The sequence below is a fragment of the Malania oleifera genome, chromosome 3 (genome assembly GCF_029873635.1).
Source record: "Malania oleifera isolate guangnan ecotype guangnan chromosome 3, ASM2987363v1, whole genome shotgun sequence".
Classification (NCBI taxonomy): Eukaryota; Viridiplantae; Streptophyta; class Magnoliopsida; order Santalales; family Ximeniaceae; genus Malania; species Malania oleifera.
Genome location: NC_080419.1, coordinates 82,088,083 through 82,114,340, shown reverse-complemented (window position 1 = coordinate 82,114,340; position 26,258 = coordinate 82,088,083). Strand labels below are relative to the sequence as shown.

Sequence of the window (26,258 nt, the reverse complement as noted above, 5' to 3'; positions counted from 1 at the left end):
GTGTCATTTTTGTGCATGAAATAATGTCATGCAATGTACTATCCCCTACCCCCAAGTAAGAACTCTAGTGTCCTCACTAAAGTGTAAAAATAAAATAGAACCTAGGCAAGGGATAGGACCGAGCATGGTTCCAAGAAGAACAAACAGTGTCCTGCAAAATATAGTAACCAAAACAACATGCAAGCAAGAAGACACTGTAACAAAAAAGACATTTGCATTCCAGCTTCACCATGTAAAATTTAGGTAAGAAGAACAAAAGATTCGATAAATGGGCTGTGACTACAACTCCAACAAAAGCATGGTGTGGGCACAAACAAAAATTGGTTGTGAAAGGGGAGGATCATTCTTCTCCAAATGCTGAATCTGAATCTAAAATGAGGAACGAATTGTCAGTGGAATAGCCAGGGGTAGTATGGTTGGCTATGGCTCAGACCACCTTCCTAAGCGCCTTAACTAGGGCATCCCAAATCAAGGGGCCCAAAGTGGTGGGTGGTACAAAAGCAAGCACAGGTGGGACTATGTGAGGTACTCGTGGAGTTTGCCTTGAATGCGTAATCCGTATGGTAGAGGAGGCACTCTACTTCTCCGGTTGAGTTTGGCAAGTTTGAGATGGAGTGGTGGAGGGTTGGCCATGCTCCGCCTTAATTTTAGTTCTCGAGCGTAGCTCCATTGATGTTGGGTGTGTGGCTTGGGAAAGGAATGAAATGAGGAGGAAGGAAGGGCTAAGACATGAAGTAGTGATGTGAGCCCAAGGTCCTCACCGGAGCTTGATGCAATGATCTACCAGGTATAAGGGAAGTAGAAGTGGAGGTTCGACGTGATCGACTAGAGTTCTTAAGTGGGCAATGAGGATCGACTAGGAGGTAACAATGGCAGGAGTGAAAATGTCGAGAATGAAAAAGGATTTTAAATGAATGTGATTTTTCTGACTTGGTCGCACACAACTCAATACTAGTCGTGGACCTGTTCGACCCTCTCAGTATTCTTCATATGCAAAACAAATCAAGACCCAGACTAGGTCGCCCTTTACTTGTGATGGTCGCATACTTGGTCACGACCCTTACTTATCCTAAAACCTATTCCAAAGACTTTAACTCCTAACTAGTCTATTCTAACTACCTAAAGGACTTTAAAAAGAAAATAAAAATAATAAGAAAAAAAATTATCGGGTTGCCTCTTGTAAGCGCTAAGTTTACCTTATTCAATCAGACACCTTAATGTTTATTTTGAACTTATCCTGGTTCCCAGTTAACATTGGTTTCTCCATTCTCTTCCTCACACCCTAAATTGCATACCCCCAACTTAGTTTCAAATTTGGGGTCCCAGTCATGTTTTAGCATAGATTGCGCAAGAAGATCCTCAAATTTAGATGGGTAGGGTTGTCAAGCTGCAATGTAATTTTTCAAGGGTGTTTCTATAGCATTGAAGGAGTTGCTTCCCTAATAATTTTGTCAATTACGTCTTTGTCCACAGCTTGGACGAAGTACAGAAGGTGTTGGGAAGCATTAAATATGTTTATCCTATGTTTCTTATAGCCCCATGAGATGTCTATAATCCCCATCCTACATTAAATGCAGGTGTTAGCCGTGGCTCGGAATGGTCGTCTCAAAAGGACAGGGATTGGATTGGTGGAGATTCCCATATCCAAAATGATAAAGTCAATAGGATAATGGAAATCTCCCACCTTGACTACCACATCTTCTACCACACCCCGAGGTTGCTTAAGAGATCGATCGGCAAAGCATACAGAACCGAGGTGGGTTGCAGCACTCCTGGGTTGAGTTTCTGGTAGGCCGAGTATGAAAGAATGTTCACACTTGCTCCTAAGTCTAGAAAAGCCCCATCAATGGTGTAATTACCAATTACACACGAGATCATAGGTGAGCCCGGGTCTTTTAGTTTAGGAACTAGGTTCTTTAGTATTACGGAACTCATATAATCAGCTTCCTTAACCAAACCATCCATATGCACCTTTGATTCTACCTCTTGCGTTGACAAGTCCATAAAGAATTTTATAAATGCCGATGATTTCTTTATGTTGTCGAGGAGAGGCTTATTCATTCGCACTTGTTTAAACATGTCCCAGATGGACTCGATGGAAGCCTCTTTCCTAATTATAGAGGGTGCACACAGGGCTGCTGGATATGTCACTGAGTAGCCATGAAAAGCCCTGTGGGGAGCGAAATGAGGTGTGGTTCTTCTGGTGGTGGGTGTGAGGCTTAATAGTCTGTGTAACCGACTAGAGGAAGAGAGAGTGCATAAATCCGCATTGGGTACTTCGAGTTTTTCATCATGGGTATCCACATGCTCAGATGCTTCTCGCCTTGTTTGGCTATCATCCTGCCATTTTGAGATGTAGTCACTGCCTGGGCCTACTCAGGGTATGATAAGGGGCCAGCGTCCGATTCACATTCTACCCCATACTGTCCCTTTGGATTTATAATGGGTTGACTTGGTAAATTACCCTTATCTCTTCTACTTAAAGCAGCGTCTAGCTATCCCATGGCAGTTTCTAGCTTTGCGATAAATTGGGAGTAGGAGTGAAGGAGTTGCCGGTCCACCTGATGGCCAGCTTCAATTTGCTTAAAGTTTGTTAACACCGTTTCCTGAAATGAATCATATTTGGGTTAAGGTCGAGGTCGATGCTGAACGGTTGAAGGTCTAGGGGCTGAGTCTGGATGACTTTGGAAATTTTGATATGGATATGGAGGCATAGAATTAGAGTCTATTTTAGGTCTTTGACCTTGAAAACCTAGAGCTTGCAGCCTTTAGGAGATGTTAGGATGTTGTTTCCACCCTAGATTGTAGGTATTCGAATAAGGGTCATTAAACGACTTATCGTACCAATTGTGAGTGGCCTTTATTTCCTCCTGCACAAGCTCAGGTTGGGAATGCAAGTGATGGAAATTGTAACATGTATGGGAATGGTCAGAGCAGGTTGCACAAACCTCTGCACACGCTGCTGTCTGCAATCCTAAGGACAAGCATTGATCTAAATTTTTAGATATGGCCTGCAAGGTCGAGGCTATATCTAGGCCATTGGCCAACTTATAAACTCCTTTTGGTTTGGAATTTGATGGATTAAGGAGTCTACGAGTGGCAGTCATGTGCTGCTGAGAATATTCTACCAGATTTTTTGAAGAGAATCCAAGCGTCATTCTCATGCTTATTGAGGAAAGTACCTCCACACGACGCATCAACCATAGACCTATCCCTCTTAGTCAACCTTTTGTAGAAAGTTTGGACTAATTGCTAATTGGAGACCTGGTGATGTGGGCATTTATGGAGTAGGTCCCTAAAGTGCTCCCAAGTCTCAAAAATGAGTTCCCCATCCATTTTTGAGAAACTTGTGATGTCTCTCTGAAACTAATTAGTCTTCCCGATTGGGAAGTACTTTTTAAGAAATTCATATTTCATAGCGGCCTAGTTGGTCACCGAGTTCAATTCTAAGTATGTCAGCCAATATTTGGCTTTATCCTTCAGAGAGAATGGGAAAAGCCTAAGACAGAGGGTATCATTACTAAAATTAGGGATTCAGATGGTGAAAAAAATTTCCAAGAACTCATCTAGATGCTGATAAGGATCTTCAGTAGAGTTCCCATGAAAGTTGGGTAGCATCAAGATGATCGAAGTCTTAATCTCGAATTAGGTTATCTGAACATCCGGGAACCGGATACAGGAGGGCAATGTGTATGCATTAGGTACAAAGTAGTCCCTAAGAGGCCTCAGGTGTTGGTCTTCCTCCATAGGTAGGTGAGGAGCATGGTGGAGGAAGGTGAGGAGCATGGGGTTTTGAGATTTGTACAGCGGGAACCAGTGGGTTATCTTTGGTCATTGCTTTAAGTTCGGATGACTCAGATTTCTTTGGATTAGAGATAGGTTTCCTAAGGGACCTACGAGATTTGTCAATCTCAAGATCTATATGAATTATCTTAGGTTCCAAAGGACACAAACCAAACATGCACACTTTTAAGCACAAAGATTCAGACTTCAAAAATAGAAAATAAAGAAAAATAGAAATTAAGAAAGTGAAAACAAAAAGAGAGCAAAGCAAAAGAACAAGGTTGTAATACTCAAAGATGAAAGTTGGCTCATAACCATAGCCAAGTCCTCAGCAATGACGCCAAAATTTGATAGCCTCGCCAAGGCTTGGGTCCTTAACTACCAAAAATAATATTTATAAACCTAACTATCCCAAGTTCAGTAGAAAGTGAGTAAGTCGGGTATCGATCCATAAGGACTTGAAGCACAATTAGTAAACCACTTCCAAGTTACATTATTATAGTCTTGTTATGAAAAAGAAGTAAAAGGTGATGTTTTGCAATGGTGGATGTTTCTAAATACAAGAAAGCGATTAAATGAAAGCAAGTAAATATACACTATAGGAAAGCATGTAAATTTAAGAGTTACCCTACTCCTACAAAGCAATATTGTGGTTCGAATCATACTTTGGACGCCATGCCTCTATCTATGTTCATCCAGACTTCCATAGAAGTACTAACATGCGCGGGCAAAAGTGGGAAAAGGGCAATCCAGGGCATAGAAGAGCAAGGGTGCACCAAACATCCGGAGCATGGTCAGGAACTAGAGTATACCTTGTCTCAACGATGAATGAACACTTCCGCAGTTCCATAGCAGACTATTTCCCTCTAACTGATATGTAGAAGTGCTTATCCTTATCTGTACTCCTTCATCAAACACACAACAGGTAAATGGAAAGCACTAAACGAAAGCATGTAAATGAAAGCAAGAGTAAAAAGATCATCCCTTTATTATCTAGAATGTCTGTCACTAACGTCAGGAATTACAAATGAAGTGATCGTGTAATATACACGGATAGCACACGAATGCCGCCGGTTGTCAAAGGCCAATGAACACTTCATGCACACACTGAAACGTGAATTGAAAACTATGCTACTCCTAATCTATCTTGGCTCTCAATGACATCTTAAGTATGTCACTAACCTAAGAGAGCTGAAAGAGGAACCCAGAGCTAGTGTTCGTAGCAATTATTTAAAGGCTCTAGGGTTTACGAAGTTTGTTTTGCAATTTAGGAAGGTTTGAAAAAGATCTCGTGCGGCAGACCATTCCTGTCGACCAAATCGCTCCTTCATCATTCTTGTGCTTGCCCTGGTCTAGAATCGTGGGAATTTAGGGATTCAAATCTCCAATGCCTTCGAATTCATCATGCCTTAAGGTCTTGATGGTTGAGTTGATATTCGAGACTTGCAGTATCTCAGTCTTTAGGAAATCTTAGTATCTCGACATAGTCGCCCCTGAAGGTCTCTTGGTCAAACACTTCGTCAAGACTCTTAGTACTTTTGAATTTGAGTTCTGTCTTAGCATCTCGATGTGGTCACCCTAGTGGGTCACTTGGTCGAGCACTTGGTCAAACCTTGCAGCAATTCGATCTCAGACTAAACCTTGGAATTTGTAGTGGAAGACTAACTCGCCCCTATGGTTTTCTAGTTGCACTACATGGTCGAGCATCATTTTCTTGTCTATTTAGGCTCTAAAGTTTCTAGAGTTTTGCTAAACATCTGAATTTGAACTTCAAATCCTCAAAATTCTCCTCGACTACTTATAATCCCTAACTCCATTGTTTTAACCTATTTTTCCTGGAAAGACAAACAAACCTTGCATAGCTCTGAACAATGATAACTCTGCGTCAGTATATAATAAAATGAGGATAAGCATAGGTAAATGAGGGTCTAAAATCATATATTTTAGGGACTCATCAGCAATCATATCTTCAAATTTTGAGTGATTTTAGAAAGATAGATTAAAGTAGAAATTTTTTATGCATAATCTTCAAAATTCAAGAATATTGTTGATCATTTAAAATGTGGCGTGATTATAAGGTAGTGTTGTTGACTTTACTGTAATCCTAAGAGGGGGGTGAATTGGATTTTTAAAGTTTTTCTCACCTAGGTCAATTAGCCAGCATCAGTATTTCACAAACCTAGGGTCAATCTAGAACATATATAAGATAAACTAATAAATACAACTGAATTAAATTTGCACAAGTAGATTAACCAAGCATGCACTGTATAGAAAAGCGAGTAAAGAAAAGATAACACCAGATATGTTATCGAGGTTTAGCAAATGTGCCTACAGCCCCGCCTCCACTAGCAAGCTCGAGGATTCCACTACAACTCACTTAACGGGTGGAGCGGCATCGGTTACAACCAAGTCAAATTATCAGGGCTAACCTCAACCTTTACATACAGTCTTTCCATGCTAGATTATCACCCCTTCAAGCCACGCCTAGAATACAACAAATAATCAATACGAATTTTATGTACAAAAATATGTGCCTCTCTAATAAGCAGATTTGTAAGCAGATTTGTACCAGTATAACCAATCTACTTCACAATGATAAGATCTATAAGTTCACTGAAGACAATATTATAGCTCTCAAGATAATGTCAGTGTAGCAATCAAAGTGTGAGAGACTGCAACGATAATATCTTTGAAACAATATATATATAAATATGTCAACCATAAATAGGGTTTCAAATATTTCAAAGGTATAATCAAATATCTCAAAGAAATTTCTAGAAAATCAAGCACAAGAGATATTTAGAACACAAGCTTGTCAAAAATTATTTTTTTTTCAAAAAAAACACAAGACAAACTCAAAAGTCTTGCAACAAAAATGCAAAGACTCACAAGCTAATAAAAGTTTTTCCACAAAATAAATTTATGGATTAAATCAATGGGAAAAGCTTTTGGGCTTAACTCTCTTTAAAAATCAACAAATAATCATAGACAAAAGAGTATAATCTTGCAATAGAAATGTAGGTAATCTCAAGATACTCTCACTCAATATGATTTTGCAGTGGAATGAGTAAAAGGTGAGGTATTTAGTGTATAGGAATTTGTAGCTCAAAGAATTTCAGAGAAAAATTTTCTTAATCAAGGTGCTAATCAACCTTAATCTTTGCAAATGAGGGTATATATATAGCCTATACCAAAAAATTGACCGTTGGGATATAAAGGGAATGAATAAAATTGTTTAATAAGCTTTTAATCCAATTTACCTTTAATTAACCTCAGTTACCATGATTAAAAATATATGGCAACCCGAGAGTTTCGATCGACCTAATTGCCAAGTTCGGTCGACCGAGACAGTTTTGAACTAAAGATATAGTCGACTGAATTAAGGAGATTTTGAAAGCGTTCGAGGCTCGGTTGACTGTTTTTTAAGTCCAGTCTGCTATTTATATGGTTTGGTCAACTCAATCATAAATGAATTAGAGGTTTGGTTGGCTAAACATTTAGGTATCACACATGAGCCAATTCGGTCGACTGTGGAAGATACGTTTAAAACCGTTCGGTCGGCTAAACCTTGGTCAAACTATTGACCCCTGAGATGTTCAGTCGACTGAACTGAATATCACCAGCTATGTTCGGTCGGCCGAGTGACTTTCAATTATTTATTTAGGTTCTGATTTTGAATATAGTTTACCCTTGTTTACATAGTTATGATTTGTAAGGTAAAAGGGATTTGTGGAAGTGATGTACAGGGACCTAGGGTCGATCTAAGGTCATATTGAGCTTATAGTCCCTACCATGCATGCCATGCATTAATTATTACAGACCTTTGATTATTATTACAGACCAAGTGATATGATTCTTTTCCATTTCATGCCTAGAGAGATCCTGCACACAAACTCAGGGCAAAGATAAGATACACAAATATTTTTTATGATCAAAATGGGTTATGACCTTTAAGGTCAACATTATCCCCCTTTTTTATGATGACAAGTACTTCATGCAAAAGTGGGTTTAGCCATGAAAGGCTCCCTTTGATAATATGCATAAATAAATTTTAAAGCTCAAGCATATAAGGAATAAAAGACATACAACATGCAGTTACAATGTTTGCCCAGTTTTGCCTACTTCTCCCCTTTTGGCATCAGTAAAAGGGTTAAGCTAGAAAATAGCCATCCAAATACAAGATATGGTTTTGGAAAAATAATTTTTATAAATTTCAGCAGCATATCGTATGAAGGTGGAGTATTTCCAAAAAAAAAATATATGTATATCAAGGACCTAATTGATTCAAGTTTACAATAATCCGCAACAATCAACTTAAACAGTCCAGTATGGATCAACAAAACTAATTATAAGTATAACTGTCAACATCCAGAAGATAGAATAATCTCAGAAAGGATGAAGTATAGTAAGGATAGACTTAAATTTTCAGAGCCGTACTTTTCTAAGTTAAATAGCTCCCCCTCAGTTTGTGGACTCTATCATATTCCTAGGTGGCATATCTACTATGCATTAGACCTAACTCATGTCAAATCTATATAAATCTATCCTCCTTAGGAGGTTTTGTGAGTATGTCGGCCCACTGTTCATTAGTGCACACAAACTCAAGTGCTACATCTCCCTTTTGCACATGATCCTGAATAAAATGATGTCTAATTTCAATGTGTTTGGTTTGTGAATGTGAGATGGGATTCTTGGAAATATTAATTGCACTAGTGCAATCACATTTTATTGGAATCATGTCATAGTGCAACCCAAAGTCCATAAGTTGTTGCTTCATATAAAGCATTTGAGCATAAAAACTTCTAGCCGCAATATATTCAGCTTCAGCTGTGGATAAGGCAATAGAATTCTATTTCTTGGAGAACTAAGAAACGAGAGTTTGTCCTAAGTAATGACAAGTGCCCCTAGTGCTTTTTTGATCTACTTTACTACTAGCAAAGTCAGCATTTTTGTAACTAACAATCTCAAATGAAGTATGCTTAGGGTACCACAAACCTAACTCAATAGTCCCAACAAGGTACCTAAGTATCCTCTTAACTGCTAACAAGTGAGACTCCTTAGGTGCAACCTTAGATCTAGCACACGTATAAACACTAAACATAATTTCAGGCCTACTAGCAGTAAGATACAAGAAACTACCAATCATGCGACGATAAAGTTTGACATCAATAGGGATGCCTTGCTCATCTTTGTCAAGTTTAGTGGAAGAGCTCATAGGAGTTCGTAGAATTTTACCGTCTTCCATATTAAATTTCTTGAGCAAGTCCCTAACATATTTTGATTGGCATATGAAAGTCTTATGTTTGGCTTGTTTAATCTAGAGTCCTAGGAAGAAACTTAGTTCACCCATCATGCTCATTTCAAATTCATTTTGCATGCATTTGGTAAACTCATTACACAGTTCATCATTTGTACCTCCAAAGATAATATCATCAACATATATTTGTACAAGGATCAAATGATCATTCCTAGATTTGATGAAAAGTGTAGTATCAATTTTGCCTCTAGTAAATCCATTTTCTAGAAGAAAATCACTAAGCCTCTCATACCAAGCTCTAGGAGCTTGTTTCAATCCATAGAAGGCTTTAAACAACTGATATACATGCTAAGGATATTTATGGTTTTCAAAACCTAGTGGTTGTTCTACATAGACTTCCTCATTTATGTAACCATTCAAAAAGGCGCTTTTAACATCCATTTGATACAGTTTAAAGTTCTTAAAGGCAACATATGCAAGTAAAATGCGAATGAATTCCATCCTAGCCACAAGAGCATATGTTTCCTCAAAGTTTATGCCTTCCTCCTTATTATACCCCTGGGTTAATAGTCTAACTTTGTTTCTAGTCACTACACCATTTTCATCCTTTTTGTTTCTATACATCTATTTGGTTCCAATAATAGTGTGATCGTCAGGCCTAGGAACTAGGGTCCAAACTTTTCTTCTTTCAAATTGATTTAGCTCTTCCTATATAGACATTACCCATGATTCATCCTCTATGGCTTCCTTAATATTTTTAGGCTCTTCTTGAGATAAGAATGCAAAATGACTAACTAAGTTTCTTAAGGAAAACCGTGTGGCACCACCACGAGAAGGTTCACCTATGATTTGATCTAAGGGATGGTTTTTAATAAATTTCTAGTCTTTAGGAAGTTCGTGAACCTCATTTTAAACTTTATTATCTTCAATGGATTTATCATTAATCGCTGAATCTTTATCTACATTATTTCCAATGGAGAACTTATCTAAACCTTTTCAAATTTCAATATCATCTTCATCATCTCTTTTTGAAAAAGGATTAGACTTATCAAAGACAACATGAATGGATTCAATAACAGTTAATGTTCTTTCATTAAATACTCTGTAAGCCTTATTGTTAAGAGAATAACCTAGAAAAATTCCTTCATCAGATTTTGAGTTAAACTTTCCTAGGTGCTCATTATCCCTAAGTACAAAGCATTTATAGCTAAAGACATGAAAATAAGATATGTTTGGTCTATGGTCATTCCATAATTCATAGGGAGTCTTATTAAGAGAGGGTCTGATTAATACTTAGTTCATTACATAATAAGCAGTGCTCACTGCTTCGACCTAGAAATATTTGGGTAATTTATGTTCATTAAGAATTGTTCTACCCATTTCTTGCAAGGACCTATTCTTTCTTTTTACAACACCATTTTGCTGTAGGGTCCTAGGTGCGGAGAAATTATGAGATATACCCTCTACGTCACAGTAGTTCTCTATGCCACCATTTTTTAATTCAGTTCTCCTATCACTTCTAATGTGCATTATTTTGTAGCCCTTTTCATTTTGAATTCTTCTACAAAGTGTAGTAAATTGATCACATGATTCATCTTTATGTGCAAGAAATAGTACCCATGTGATCCTAGAAAAATCATCTACAATTACAAATGCATATAATTTTCCTCCTAAACTCTGAACTTGATTAGGACCAAACAAGTCTAAGTGCAACATTTCAAGTGGCCTAGTGGTGGATATGATTTTATTTTTCTTAAAACTTGATCTTGTTTGCTTACCCATTTGACATGCATCACAAATTTTATTTTTCACTAAAGGTATTTTTGGTAAGCCTTTAACTAAGTCCTTTTTCACAAGTTTTGACAAAAGATCCATGATAGCATGCCTTGGATGTTTATGCCACAACCAATTTTCTTCATTTATAGTAGAAAAGCACGTTACATGTTGAGAAACTAAATTATCAAGGCTGGTGGTGTAAACATTTTCGTGACAATCAGCAGTAAAAATGAGGTTGTTATCAGACTTATTTTCAACAATGCATTTATCATTTTCAAAGGACACCGTATAACCTTTATCACACAATTGACTTATACTCAGAAGGTTACGCTTTAAACCATCCACTAATAAAACATTATCAATAATGAGGGAAGGTTCTTTACTAACCTTACCTGCTCTAATGATTCTGCCCTTTGCGTTGTCCCTGAATGTCACGAACCCTCCTTCTTTGGGAGTAATGGATGCAAACTTGGCCTTATCACTAATCATATAACGTAAGCACCCGCTATCCATATACCACTTGTCCTTGGATTAAGACAACCTTACGCATACCTGCAAAAATATTTAAGTAACCGATGCTAGTCCCAAAATTCCATTGGGTCCAAAGGGGTTAGTGCCTGGTTCACCTTTGAATCTCGACACTTTCTTAATTTTCACATGTTTATTTCTAAAAGGACAGTCAAATTGAATATGACCTATTTGTTTGCATTTATAACATGTTATTTGCTTGACTGATTCTTTAGGTGGAATGTAGGATTTTGATTTACGAGTAAAATATCTCATGTAAAGATCATTTCATCTAACATTCCCAATTCCATTAAATCCGAGACCTTCTTTATTAAGCGAATTTCTTTGGGCCCCAAGAAGTTTTTCAAAATTGTTCTGGCCCTCTGTAAATTTGTAGATAATTTTGGAGCTATCCTCCAATTTTCTTTCAAGTTTAGCCATTTTCAAATTCTTTTCTTCTTGCCAAGTAAAGTGAATAGATTTTCCCATTTCAAAAAGCTTTGGCCAATTTTCACATTTCTTTTTCAAAATATCATTTTCCTTGGTCATCTTATTTAGCAATTTTGACACACGAATGTATTCATACTACAATTCTTTATATGTTGGCATGCTATCAAAATCCCAATCATCATCATCATCAGAATAATAAGAGGATAAGGAGTAGGATGATAATACCTCATCATCGTGTGCCTTCAAGCTCAGATTAGCAACCTCGGAGTCACTAGCGTCAGTGTCTGAATCACTGCTATTTTGTCTGTCCCATGATGTGTCGGATTTCATTGCTTTCTTTTTTTTCTTTGATTCCTTTTTCAGCAACAGGCAGTCTAGTTTGATATGCCCGACTTTGTTGTAGTTGTAGCATGTGGGAGCATTTGGTTTTTCTTTTCTTTTTCTTGGTTCTCCCTTTTCAGATACTCAATCTTTGAACCTTCTATATGGTCTGCTATTCTTTCTGAAAAACCTACTGAACTTTCTAGTAAGCATAGCCATGTCATCTCTTGATTCTGGTTCTCTACAATCACTAGAGATGTTAGTTGATGTTTTCAAAGCAGTCACTTTCTTTATTCTATCTTGCTCATTTACTCTCCCATTAGTGGCCCACTCGTATGTGATGAGTAACCCTATTAGCTCATCTAGAGACATTGCTTTTAAGTTTCTACTCTCAGCTATAGTAGTAGCCTTAGCGTCCCACATAGATTGCAAGCCCCTAAGAATTTTCCTAATCATCTCATACGTGGGATATGTCTTGCCTAGTGCATGTAGTGAATTAATGATATGAATGAAACATGTGTACATGCTCTGAATAGATTCACTAGCGTTCATCCTAAATGCTTCATATTCACTAGTCAACATATCAATTCTACTATCCTGGACATCTTTAGTGCCTTCATAAATAACCTCTAACTTATCCCAAATTTCCTTAGCAGTAGAGCATGCCATAACCCTATTAAATTCATTCACATCAAGGCCACACCATAAGATATTCATTGCAGTTGCATTTATACTTACAATTTTCATATCATCATTAGTGTATTCTTCCTCAGTCTTGGGTATTCTAACCTCATCTTCAATTTTCATAGGAACAAAATTTCCTTTAGAGACAACTCTATACACCTTCCAATCAATAGTTTGAAGGTAAATATGTATCCTTTGTTTTCAAAAGGTGTAATTCACATCGCCGAAAATAGGAGGATATGCGGACGAGGGTCAATAAGGAAAAAGGGTTAAATTAAGCATGATGAGCCATTTTGATCTTTTTTTTTGCAGAGAAATGGTTAAATCTAAGCAACTAGGCTCTAGTACCAATTGTTGGCTTTACTGTAATCCCAAGAGGGGGTGAATTGAATTTTTAAAGTTTTTCTCACCTAGGTCAATTAGTCAGCAACAGTATTTCACAAATCTAGGGTCAATCCAGAGCATATTAAAATAAACTAATAAATACAACTGAATTAAATTTGCACAAGTAGATTAACCAAGCATGCAAAGTATAGAAAAGCGAGTAAAGAAAAGATAACACTAGATATGTTATCAAGGTTCGGCAAATGTGCCTACATCCCCGCCTCAGCTTGCAAGCCTGAGGATTCCACTACGGCTCACTTAATGGGTGGAGCGACACCAATTACAACCAAGTCAAATTACGAGGGCTGACCTCAACCTTTACATACAATTTTTTCGAGATAGATTATCACCTCTTCAAGCCATGCCTAGAATACAGCAAATAATTAATACAAATTTTGTGTACAAAAATACGTGCTTCTCCAATAAGCAGATTTGTACCAATATAACCAATGCACTTCACAATGATAAGATCTATAAGCTCAGTGAAGACAATATTACAACTATCAAGAAAATGTCAGTGTGGTAATCAAAGTGCGAGAGAGTGCAATGATAATATCTTTGAAACAATATATATAAATATATTAGCTATAAATAGGGTTTCAAAGATTTCAAAGGTATAATCAAATATCTCAAAGAGATTTCTAGAAAATCAAGCACAAGAGATACTTAGAACACAAGCTTGTCAAAAAAAATTTTTTTTTTTCAAAAAAGAGCACAAGACAAGCTCAAGAGTCTTGCAATAAAAATGCAAAGACTCGCAAGCAAATAAAAGTTTCCCCACAAACTAAATTTATGGATTAAATCAATGGGAAAAACTTTTGGGCTTAACTCTTTTTAAAAATCAACAAACAATCACAGACAAGAGAAATGTAGGTAATCTCAAGATACTCTCACTCAATATGATTTTGTAATGGAATGAGTAAAGGTGAGGTATTTAGGCTTGTACAGGAATGTGTAGCTCAAAGAATTTCGAAGAAAAAATTTCTTAATCAAGGTGCTAATCAATCCTTAATCTTTGAAAATGAGGGTATATATGTAGCTTATACCAAAAGTTTGACCGTTGGGATATAAAGGGAATTATTAAAATTTTTTAATAAGCTTTTAATCCAATATACCCTTAATTAACCTCAATTACCGCGGTTAAAAAATATGGCAGCCCGAGAGTTTTGGTCGACTGTATTTTATGTTCGGTCGACTCAATTGTCAAGTTTGGTTGACCGAGACACCTTTGAACTAAAGATATAGTCGACTGAATTAAGAGGATTTTCAAAGCGTTCAAGGTTCGGTTGACTATATTTTAAGTTTGGTCTGTTATTCATATGATTCGGTCGACTCAATCATGAATGAACTAGAGGTTCGGTCGACTGAACAATTGGGTGTCAGACACGAGCCAGTTCGGTTGACTATGGAAGATACGTTCAAAACCGTTCGGTTAGCTGAACCATTGTCAAACTGTTGACCCCTGAGAGGTTCGGTCGACTGAACTGAATATAACCACCTATGTTCAGTCGATTGAGTGGCTTTCAATTATTTATTTAGGTTATGATTTTGAATGTAGTTTACCCTTATTTGCATAGTTATGATTTGTAAGGTCAAGGGGATTTGTGCAAGTGATGTATAAGGACTTAGGGTTGATCTAGAGTCATTGAGATTATAGTCCCTAATGAACATACTGATACTTTATTATGTGGAACAAACAGATAGTAATAAGACAATCGAAGACCTATTGGAAAGCAGTGAGTAATGTCCAAAGAAAAATGAAAAACACATTTTATATATGAAGCGGGTCCCTAAATCCTCGTCGAGGTGCTTCGACTGATAGTTAATTAATTTCTTTACTATTTTTACACATGTTTTTATTGAAAAAATAATAATAATTTTTATTAAATAAGAAAAAAATTATGACCAAGTAGAAAAAGCTGTTGGGTGCGGAGAATTTGGGTAGTCTTGCGGTCCAATTTGGTATGAGAAGGATGCAAAACTGAAAGTAGAAAAAGCTAGACCTAGCTAGTATTTGGGTTAGATGCAGGCTGGCTAGGTTAGGCGTGGGTGTGGCCTCCAATTCCAAGTACTGGCATGTCCTAGCTTGCTAGCTAGCTAGCAAGGCTACCAGCCCTCGTCATCTGTACATGCTACCAAGCTTAACTACTAACACTGAAAGACGTCAAATGCAGGTTGGATACTTAGCCAAATCTTCTTTTAAATTGTCAGAAGGGAGCAGCCGGCCGCCCAAAAATACCTAAATATCTATTTTTAATGATAAATTCTCATAATTAGAGAATTTTATAGTTTTTATGAGGAAGATATTATTGTTATTGAGCAAATGAATCTACACTGAAAGATAGACTAAAAATAATTATTCTTAAATTTTAACGTGAAAAAGCATATTTCTTTTATGTTATATGTTGGATGCAGTGATAAAAATAAAAATAAAAATAAAAAAACTAAAAATTATCTCTACTTTCACGTTTGGGTATAAATTTCGGAATTTAAATTTAAATTTGAATGAATTTTAAAAAATTTCAATAAAATTTTATATTACATTTTATCTAAATCCAACGCAACTCTAAATCCAAAACCTATTCAAACATAGCGTCAAAGTTCTCACTGTATTTATGTTTATTTTTTTAGGATATCTATAAGGTTACGTTGGATTCATAGAATAGTTATCTTCTAGGATAAGATGCGATAGGGTGAGAAATTTAGAAAAGAAATAATAATTATTTTGTATGCATTTCTTATAATTTAATCTAACATGTTAAAGGAAAGTAAAACATTTTCTTTATGAAATTTAGGAATAATACTTCTTTATTTATTCCTTGTTATTGATTCATAAAAAAAATTAATTTATTATTTACTTTATAATAATTATTGGGGATGTGACTCGTATTTTGAGTGGAACGCATGCATCAGAGAAAGCATTGTGAAGCGAGGAACAAGAGAGAAATTTGCAAGAAGAAAATCAGCGATGGCTAGCTCGACGGTTTTAGCTTTGAGGGATAACCGTTGACGGTTTGTACTATAACCATTGACAGTTTTAGGTAGTATGCCAAAGGATTCTCTTGGCTTCAAACCGTCACTAGTTTGGCCTAAACCGTCGACGGTTTCATTCAGCATAAATTACAATTTTTGAATCTGGAGATCAGTAGATTGAAGAGATTGGAGGATTTTCCTCTAGGGATTGCTATAAAGATGATTTAGATAGGTTCTAACGTTGTCGTACGCTTAGGGTTCCTATATAATCATATTTTGTAACCCTAGTTGTATGCTGGACATTATTGATAGTGAGAATTCAATTGCTGCTCCCGTGGATGTAGGCAATAAAAGTACGGTGTAGTTGCCACGCCCCGAACTTGGTAATGGTACCCAACGGTGAATTAGTAACCTAATATGTCTCTATATCATACAAAACACCAATGATACAATAATGAATGAGGGTCCAACCCCGTGGGGTTCCCGTACACTCTATACACATTCACATACATGACATATATGCAGTGGAAATTGTTCTTTCAATACATACATTATACCATACAAAAGTCTATATAAAAAGAGTTTAAGCTCCATAATACAAAAACATAAACTCAGGTGCCAGCCAAAACCCAAAAAACAACCCAATATAGTCCTAGTACTTACACAAGTACTTCGCACAATACACCGAACATTGCGCTCTCAACACAAAGACGCTAGTTCTAGTTACTCGAAGGACCTGAAAACATATATGTACGATAGGGGTGAGACACCTCTCAGTAAGGAAAAAATAGGTTATATCGGTGTGTGGCATATGAGTGTTATTATGACATAAAACATAACACAGTTCCAGTATTTTCACAAAACAAGTCTAGTATACCAATGATGCAAAGCAATACTATTGAATTAGGTGTAATCCCAAAAGGGGTGGGGTGAATTGGGTATTTTAAAATTCTTTGAATCTATCTACAACTTAATCCCTACTTGTATATTTAGTAAACCAATCTTAGGGATTTATAACGAACAACAAATTCAATTTACCAATGAGTTCCTATCACCCAATTAATTGTGTGCAATGTTATTCAACCTATACATGCAATATGATCAGTTTAAGTGTAGTGCTGAAAGTAAAGAGTAAAGGGAAGAAAGAAGACAAATGCAGTTTTTACGAAGAGCCAACTTGGCCAAAGTCCTCACCTTGAGCAACCACTTAAGGATTTCACTAAAATCCCTACTCCTTAAATTGGGACGAAGCTTCCCTTACAATCTATTGCTCACAAGAGGCACAACTCCTTCCTACTCCGCTGCTTACAAGAGATACAACTCTCTCCTCAAACCCCGGTTCACACACCAACCGTCAATACGATAGAATATGTAAAAACACTCAAAAATGTTTCCAAACAAAAGCTCAGGAGTACAATTCAAATTCCTAATACATTAACATATAATATAACTTGAAGCTCAGAATGTATGAAACGATATAATCGTTTATGTATGATATACTTTAACACAAAGATCCCTTTTTATCAAGTCTCCCAAAAATATTTGTATAAAACAATGCTTTGTAGATCTTAGGTTAGAATTTGAATATAAAGATAGCTTTAAAAATTACAAAGATGCCAAACACACTTTGTCAAACAAACAATATTTCTCTAAATATTTCAAACTCAATGTGATCTTGATAATATTGACATAATATATATATATATATATATATATCTAAAATGATAATGCCAAAGATCAACAAACTTAATATTTCATTTTCAGAGAATATCCTTCAATATGTATATAGATAGTTATGCACTTCTAAGGATATAGGTATATTCAAATAGTTTAGATGTATTCAAAAATATCAGCTTTAAACTAAGAATACACTTGAATAAAGAAACTTTAATCAATGGTCAAATACAAAACTTTCTCAAGTACCGAGTTTTTCAAAATTGATCTTTATATGAATGTGAAAACTCAATATCAAGTTTCTCTAAAGATATCAAAACAAATGGTGATATGAGATTCTCTAAAAAAATTAAATGTAATAACCAAACCTCAAACCAAGTTGAAGTACAAGATGTATAATAGAGATCCCTTTAAATTTTCTAAGGTGATTTTCCCAAAGATGATGTGTAGAAACTAGAGCGCAGGCAAACGTACAACAATCAGCTCAAGTATCTCAGTTTTCTTTTCAACAAGATATGTTCTTCGCTTTATGTTGATCTTCTTGTGTTTAGCCTACGTACTAGGGTTTAGATAATCAGTATTTATAGTATTATACCCTTAGAATTGATCTCAACCATTGGATCAAAAGATAGCTCACGTGTTTACACAATAAAAATTAAATTTTTAATCTTTCCAGTAAGTCCAAACGACTGAGGTCAAGGGCCCAGATGACTGAAGTCCTTTTTATCCTTCGAAAAAATAACTTGGACACAGTGTCAGACCACCGAGGTCAAGGTTCAGATGACCGAAGTGTCAAGTTCAGACGACTGAGGTCATGGTTCAGTCATCTGGGGTGCTTCTGCCAGTTTCTATTTTTCACCCAAAAATCTTCAGATGAGTGAACTTATTCTTCAAACGTCTGAGGAAATTCTTCAGCCAACCGAACTTAAAGTTCAGTCAACTGAAGTCCCCATTTTATGAATTTTTCTTTTCTAATTTAAAATTCTGCTTTACTATCCTTCTTGGGTCTTTTATAAAACATATTTTCCATGATTTTAAAAGTATTTCTAAGTCCATGAAAGTCCCCTAATGATATGCATGAATCCTAAAGTCTTTCTAAGTTATGTTAAGCTTCAAATTAAATCATATGAAAATGTAAATACATGAGATCTAAGTACCCATTTCCAAGATGTTCTTGAACTTTGCCGCTTGCATCTTGATTCTCGTATTCTTTGAGTTTCGTGGATCTTGCAAAGATTTGTGTACTTTACTTTAAGGCTTCCATGACTCGTTATCCTTCCGTGCATGCTTAATATGGTTCATGTTCATAAACTCAATGCACAAATCAAATATCAAGTGATTTGTCATTATCAAAATCGGATTGGATTCGTAGAGTCAACAATCTCCCCCTTTTTGATGATGACAAATATACTAGCAAAAATATATATAATGGGTTACACCAAATAAGGCTCTTCCTCAATTAATGCATTAAATATTCAATGAATGACAATATGCTCATGATGTTTCAACAATTTTGGTTATTATACTTCTCCCCCTTTTGCACAATTACTTTTTCCAAAAAAAAATTTTGCTCCTGATATTTCTAATACAAAGTTTTAATTTTTGCTCCTTTTTCTCGATTTCTCTTATTTATGCTTTTTCTCCTGAGTTCTATTATTTTTGCCCCCAATTTTCTTCCCCTTTTGACATAAAAAAAAAAATGTGTTAAATAATAGAACATGAGTAGACGTACCCTTATGTTCTTCTCCCCTTAGAAATCTTAAGGTTTTAAACATATTCAACCATTAGATAAAAAAGTCCTTCTTATGATTTTTGACATCAACTATCCCCCTTGCTAACGCATAAATTTCAAAGATTACATGAGGATACCAAATGTTGATTAAATGTTATGTCTAATTTTTTATACCAATTGTTGATTAATGCAATACCAAAAATTTGATTAATATGAAACCAAGTGATTACATCGTAAGTGACGTTGCTCCCCCTGAATTATATCATCTAACATAACTCTAGGCAACCTCAACTATGCATGAGACCTAATTCACACCTAATTTGGATAAACCTATCCTCCACAAGTGGTTTCGTTAATATATTTACCCATTGTTCATTTGTGCATACAAACTCTAGTGTCACATCCCCTTTTTGTACATGGTTATGAAGAAAGTGATGATGTATTTCTATGTTCTTAGTTCGTGAATGTAATATGGGATTCTTTGAAATATTTATCGCACTCGTATTATCGCATCTAATAGGGATTGTTTCATAACTTAATCCAAAATCCCTCAGTTGTTGCTTCATGTAAAGCGTTTGAACACAACAACTACCTGCCGCTATGTATTCAACCTCTGCTGTGGAAAGAGCAACTGAGTTTCGTTTCTTGGAAAACCAAAAGACTAAGGAATTTCCTAAGAAATGAGAAGTATCACTCGTGCTCTTCCTATCCACTTTGCTACCTGCAAAATCAGCATCTAAATAGATAAGAATCTCAAAAGATGTGTACTTAGGATACCATAAACCAATTTCCACGATTCCTATCAGGTATCTAAGTATTCGTTTAACGGCTAACAAATATAACTCTTTTGGTGCAGAATGAAATCTTGCGCACAAACATACGCTAAACCTTATATCAAGTCTATTAGCAGTCAAGTATAATAAGCTACCAATCATTCCACGATAAAATTTGACATCTACTGCTATACCTTGTTCATCTTTGTCTAATTTCAATGAAGTGCTCATAGGTGTACCTAGTATTTTTTCATCTTCCATATTAAACTTTTTGAGTAGGTCTCTAATATACTTTGATTGATTTATGATTATTCCATGTTTGGCTTATTTGATCTGAAGTCCTAGGAAGAAATTAAGTTCACCCATCATGTTCATCTCAAATTCATCTTGCGTGGTATTGGCAAATTCATCACACGGTTCTTTATTTGAAGCGCCAAATATGATGTCATCAACATATACTTGCACTAGGAGAATATCATCTTTCTTGGACTTAATGAACATGATTGTATCTTTCTTTCCTCTTATAGATCCATTTTCTAATAGAAAACTGCACAACTTTTCATACCAAGCTCTAGGAACTTGCTTTAAACCGTACAAGGCTTTTGTCAGTCTATACACGTGATCTGGATTCTTATGGTTCTCAAAGCCCTAGGGTTGTTTTACATACACTTCTTCATTTATGTAGCCATTTAAAAATGCATTTTTGACGTCCATTTGATATAGCTTGAAATCCTTAAAAGCTGCATATGCTAAAAGCATTCGAATGGCTTCCATTCTAGCTACAAGTGCAAATGTTTCTTCAAAATTTATACCTTCTTCTTGATTATATCCCTGAGCAACTAATCTAGCCTTATTTCTCACAACTATTCCATGTTCATCTTTCTTATTCTTGTATATCCATTTGGTTCCAATTATTGATTTATCCTCAGGGCTGGGAACTAGTGTCCATACTTTATTCCTCTCAAACAAATTTAACTCTTCTTGCATGGACAACACCCAAGATTCATCCTTTATAGCTTCACTCACATTCTTTGGTTCTTCTTGAGATAGAAATGCAAAATGACTAATCATGTTCCTAAGAGAGGAGCGAGTGACTACTCCACGTAATGGTTCACCTATTATTTGATCAATGGGATGATTCTTTATATATTTCCATTCTCTAGGTGGTTCATTAACCTCATTTTCATTTTGATCAGTTTCAATGGATGGCTCCTTAAGTTCATTTTTCTTTTCTAAATCATTCTCAATTGATAGTTCTTCAAATTCCTTGTTTAATTCAATTTCATCTTCATTAGTTCGTTTGGAGAAGGGATTTGACTCATCGAACGCCACATGAATAGATTCTATGACTGTCAATGTTGGTTTGTTATATACTCTATAGGCTTTACTATCTAAGGCATACCCTAGGAAGATACCTTCATTAGATTTCACATCGGATTTTCCTAAATGCTCATTGTCTCTAAGCACAAAACACTTATAGCCAAAGACATAAAAATATGATATGTTTGGTCTATGGCCATTCCATAACTCGTACGGAGTCTTATTAAGTGATGGTTTAATCAATACTCTATTTAGAACATAGCAGGTGGTATTCACTGCCTTAGCCCAGAAGTACTTAGGTAATTTATGCTCATTAAGCATAGTTCTGGTCATTTCTTGTATAGACCTATTCTTCCTTTCAACTACACCATTCTGTTGTGGTGTTCTAGGAGCTGAAAAATTATGGGTAATTCCTGATGGATTACAATAGTCTTCCATGCCCTGATTTTTAAATTCTTTACCCCTATCACTTCTAATTTTAGTGATTGTATATCCCTTTTCATTTTGGATTTTCTTGCACAGGTTTATGAATTTTTCACATGCTTCATCTTTGTGTCCTAAGAGTAATACCCATGTGAATCTTGAAAATTCTTCAACTATGACAAAGGCGTATGATTTTCCTCCTAAGCTCTGAATTAAGTTTGGACCAAATAAATCTAAGTGTAGCATTTGGAGTGTCCTAGTAGTGGAGATTTCTTTCTTCTTCTTAAATCTTGTTTTTGCTTGTTTTCCTAATTGGCATACATCACAGATTTTATCTTTCACAAATTTAGTCTTAGGAAGTCCCTTAACTAATTCTTTCTTAACAAGTTTTGAGATTAAATTCATGTTTGCATGTCCTAGTCTCCTATGCCAAATCCAGCAAATTTCATTCATGGTAAATAAGCATGTCACGCTCTGTGAAGTTAAATTATCAAAGCTTGTGGTATATATGTTTTCATGATGTTCAACAGTGAATAATATCTTATCATCAGTTTTGTGTTCAATAGTGCACTTGTTATGTTCAAAAGACACTTTGTAACCTTTATCGCATAGTTGGCTTATGCTCAATAAGTTGTGTTTTAAACCTTAAACTAATGAAACATCATCTATAATAAGTGAGGAATCATTACCAACTTTACCTATACCTGTGATCCTTCCCTTAGCATTATCTCCAAAAGTAACAAACCCTTCATCCTTGGGTGTGATGGATGTGAACTTTGCTTTATCCTCGGTCATGTGACGTGAGCATCTGCTATCCATATACCATTTGTCTTTTGAGGAGGCTGATCTTAAGCATATCTAAAAAACACAATCAAACAACTAGTTTTGGTCCCAGATTTTCTTGGGTCCAGGGGGGTTAGTGCTAGATTGACCTTTGATCTTCCATACTTTCTTAATTTTTACATCTTTATTTTTGAAAGGACAGTTGAATTGTATGTCACCCAACCTTCTACATTTAAAGAACGTAGTGTTTCTATAATAATTCTTAGTTGGAACATATGACCTTGACTCGTTTATAAAATAACCCATGTAAAAGTGTCTATTCTTTAGATTTTCCTTTCCATTAAAGCTAAGCCCTTCCTTTTATAGGGAATTTCTTTGAGATCCTAGGAGCTTTTTAAAATTGTTTTGTCCCTTAGTGAATTTACAAATAATTTCAGCTTTATCTCTCAAATCTTTTTCTAACTCCTCAATTTTAAAATCTTTATCTTTTTATGAAAGATGCTTGAGATTCATTTTGGCGTTCAACAAAAATTGAAAGTTCTTTGACTTTTCTTTTCAACTCAGAGATTTTCTTTGTTTTCTTCTCAAGCATTTTAATAGAGTATAGGTATTCTTGTTTCAGTTCATCATATGCAATCAAGCTATTTTCATTTTCAGACTCATTAGAATAATACGAAGATGATGAAAATGATGATTGTACCTCAAGGTCATCATGTGCCATTAGAGACAGATTGACAATTTCATCGTCGTTGGATTCAGATTCTGACCCGCTAGTGCTGTGAGTATCCCAACCGACTTTCAGTGCCTTCTTCTTTTTCTTTGAGGCTTTCACGAGCTTAGGGCACTCAGGCTTGATGTGTCCAACTTATCGGCAGTTGTAGCATGTTGGTGGATCCTCCTTCTTTTTCTTCATGCTAGACTCTCCTTTTTCCAATTTAGAGTTCCGAAATTTTCTATTGAACTTCTTGTTCTTCTTCAAGAACTTCCCAAACTTCTTTTTTTGCAAGGCCATGTCATCATCCATTTCGAAATCACTTCCTTCACATGAGTAGCTTGATGATGCCTTAAGTACAGTAACCTTCTTTGTTTTGCTTTGCTCATTCTTCTTCTCGTTTATTGCTAGCTCATAGGTGATGAGCGATCCAATGAGTTCGTCCACCGACATCTCCTTGAGATTTCTCCCTTCTGCTATTGTCGTAGCTTTTGCCTCCCACACTGGAGGTAATCCCCTGAGTATTTTCCTAATCAACTCATAAGTAGGGTAAGTCTTTCCAAGTGCATTCAAAGAATTGATGATGTGTGTGAATCTAGTGTAAATGGATTGTATAGATTCATCAACTATGATTTTAAATGCTTCATATTCATTGGTGAGTATGTCTATCCTACTATCCTTGACTTCCTTAGTACCTTCATATGTAACTTCTAATTTTTCCCAAATTTCTTTAGCCGAGTTACATGCCAGTACTCCATTAAATTCATTTAGGTCTAATGCACAGAAAAGCAAGTTCATGCCAATAGCATTGATTTGTACTGATTTCCAGTTTTCCGCTATATATTCATCTTCAGTTTTAGGTACATTGGTCTTATCAATTACTTTCATGGGAATATGATTACCCTTAGTCATTATTTTCCAAACCTTCCAATCTACGTTCAATAGATATATGCTCATCCTACGTTTCCAATAGGTGTAGTTTACACCATAGAAAATGGGTGGTCTAGTGGATGAGTTTCTCTCACCGAATGGAGTTACACCGATATGTGTCATGTGATATTTTTAAAAATGGACTATTAAGTCTATGTAAACCCGCTTTGATACTAATTGTTGAATTAGGTGTAATATGTTGACCTTACAAGGATTAATATTCTATTTTGATGCTAACAAACAAGTAGAACTTAACATGCTTTGCTTAAGTGATATATTTTCAGGACTCAAGGATAAAGCGTTAAAGAATTGATGAAAGCTTGTACTTCAAAGAAGGAATTTAATATGAAGCTAAAAGCATGGATTCAAAAATGGATTTAAAGTTTAAAGTCTGACGATCATGAGAGCATTGATATTAAAGAAAAAACTTTAAGAATGAAAGCTCAAGTGATCAACATGGAAGGATCAAAGAAAGATGAAGCAAGCATAAAGACCTAAAGGAATTTAAGAATTGAAAATTTGAAAGAGCCTATAGGAAATGTCACAAAATTTGAAAGAGCCTATAGGAAATGTCATGTAAGTACTTTAAACATGCTTGGAAAATATTTTTATAAGGTCAAAATTTGTTTTAAAAAGATTAGAATCATTTTTTGGAATGAAAAGTGTTGACTCTACGAGTCCAATCGTGTTTTGATAATAACAAATCACTTGATATTTGATATGTGCATTGAGTTTGTGAACAGAACTTACACTGGACATGCACGGAAAGATAACGAGTCATGGAAGCCATAAAGTAAAGCTCATACATTTTAGAAAGCACCATGGAACTCAAAGAGTATGAGAATCAAGATGCAAGCAGCAAAGTTCAAGAATATCTTGGGAATGGGTATTTAGATCTCATGTACTTACATTTTCGTATGATTTAATTTGAGACTCTATATAACTTAGAATGATTTTAAGATTCATGCATTTAATGTACATCATTAGGAAACTCTTATGAACTTAGAAATGTTTTCAAAATCATGAAAAATATGTTTTTTAAAAGACCCAAGAAAAGGAGAAAAGAAGATTTTTAAATTAGAAAAGAAAATTTGAGAAAAAGAGGACTTCGGTAGCCTAAACTCAACCTCAAGCGCCTGAAGATTTTCATCGGTTGCCTGAAGATTAAGTTCAGTATCCTGAAGAATTAAATGGGAAAGATAGAAGCTAGCCGAGGCTATTCAGTCGTCTGACCCTGGAACCTCAGGCGCCTGAAGTCACTTCGAGGGCCTGAAGTCACCACTTTGGTCGCCTGACCCTGTGTTCCAACATGATTTTTCAAGACTTAAGGAACTTTGGTCGCTTGGATTTTTACCCTCAGGCACCTGAAGTCGCGGGAATATTAAAAACGTGTTTTTTATTAAAAGAACTCGCAAGCTATCTTATTGATCCATAGGCTGAGATCAATCCTAAGGGTTATACAGTATATATACTGATTATCTAAATCCTAGAAAGAAGCTAAGACACAACAAGAAAAGAACACATCTCATTGCAAGATTTGAGAAAACCCTAGGGCTGATTGTCTGCACTTCAATCTTCTTCCATCTTCTTTGGGAAAATCTCTTCTAAAAATCAAAGGGCATTCTTTCATTCAACTGAACTTCAATCCAGTATTGAGGTTTGATCTTTCAAGTTATTATTTTTCAAGAACCTCTCATCTCATTACGTGTTTTTTCTTGATTATCATCAGAAAGAGGTTTTGATCTTGAGTGTGCATACACGTATAAAAGTTTATTT

At 35.7% G+C, this 26,258-nt stretch overlaps 1 non-coding gene across 1 annotated transcript; it reads left to right on the top strand.

Annotated features, from left to right (window-relative positions):
• The first annotated feature begins 3,262 nt into the window (after nt 1–3,262).
• LOC131152446 (small nucleolar RNA R71) lies at nt 3,263–3,368 on the top strand. The gene has a single exon (XR_009135947.1). It is a non-coding gene; the product is annotated as a small nucleolar RNA R71 (small nucleolar RNA).
• Nucleotides 3,369–26,258: the final 22,890 nt, after the last annotated feature.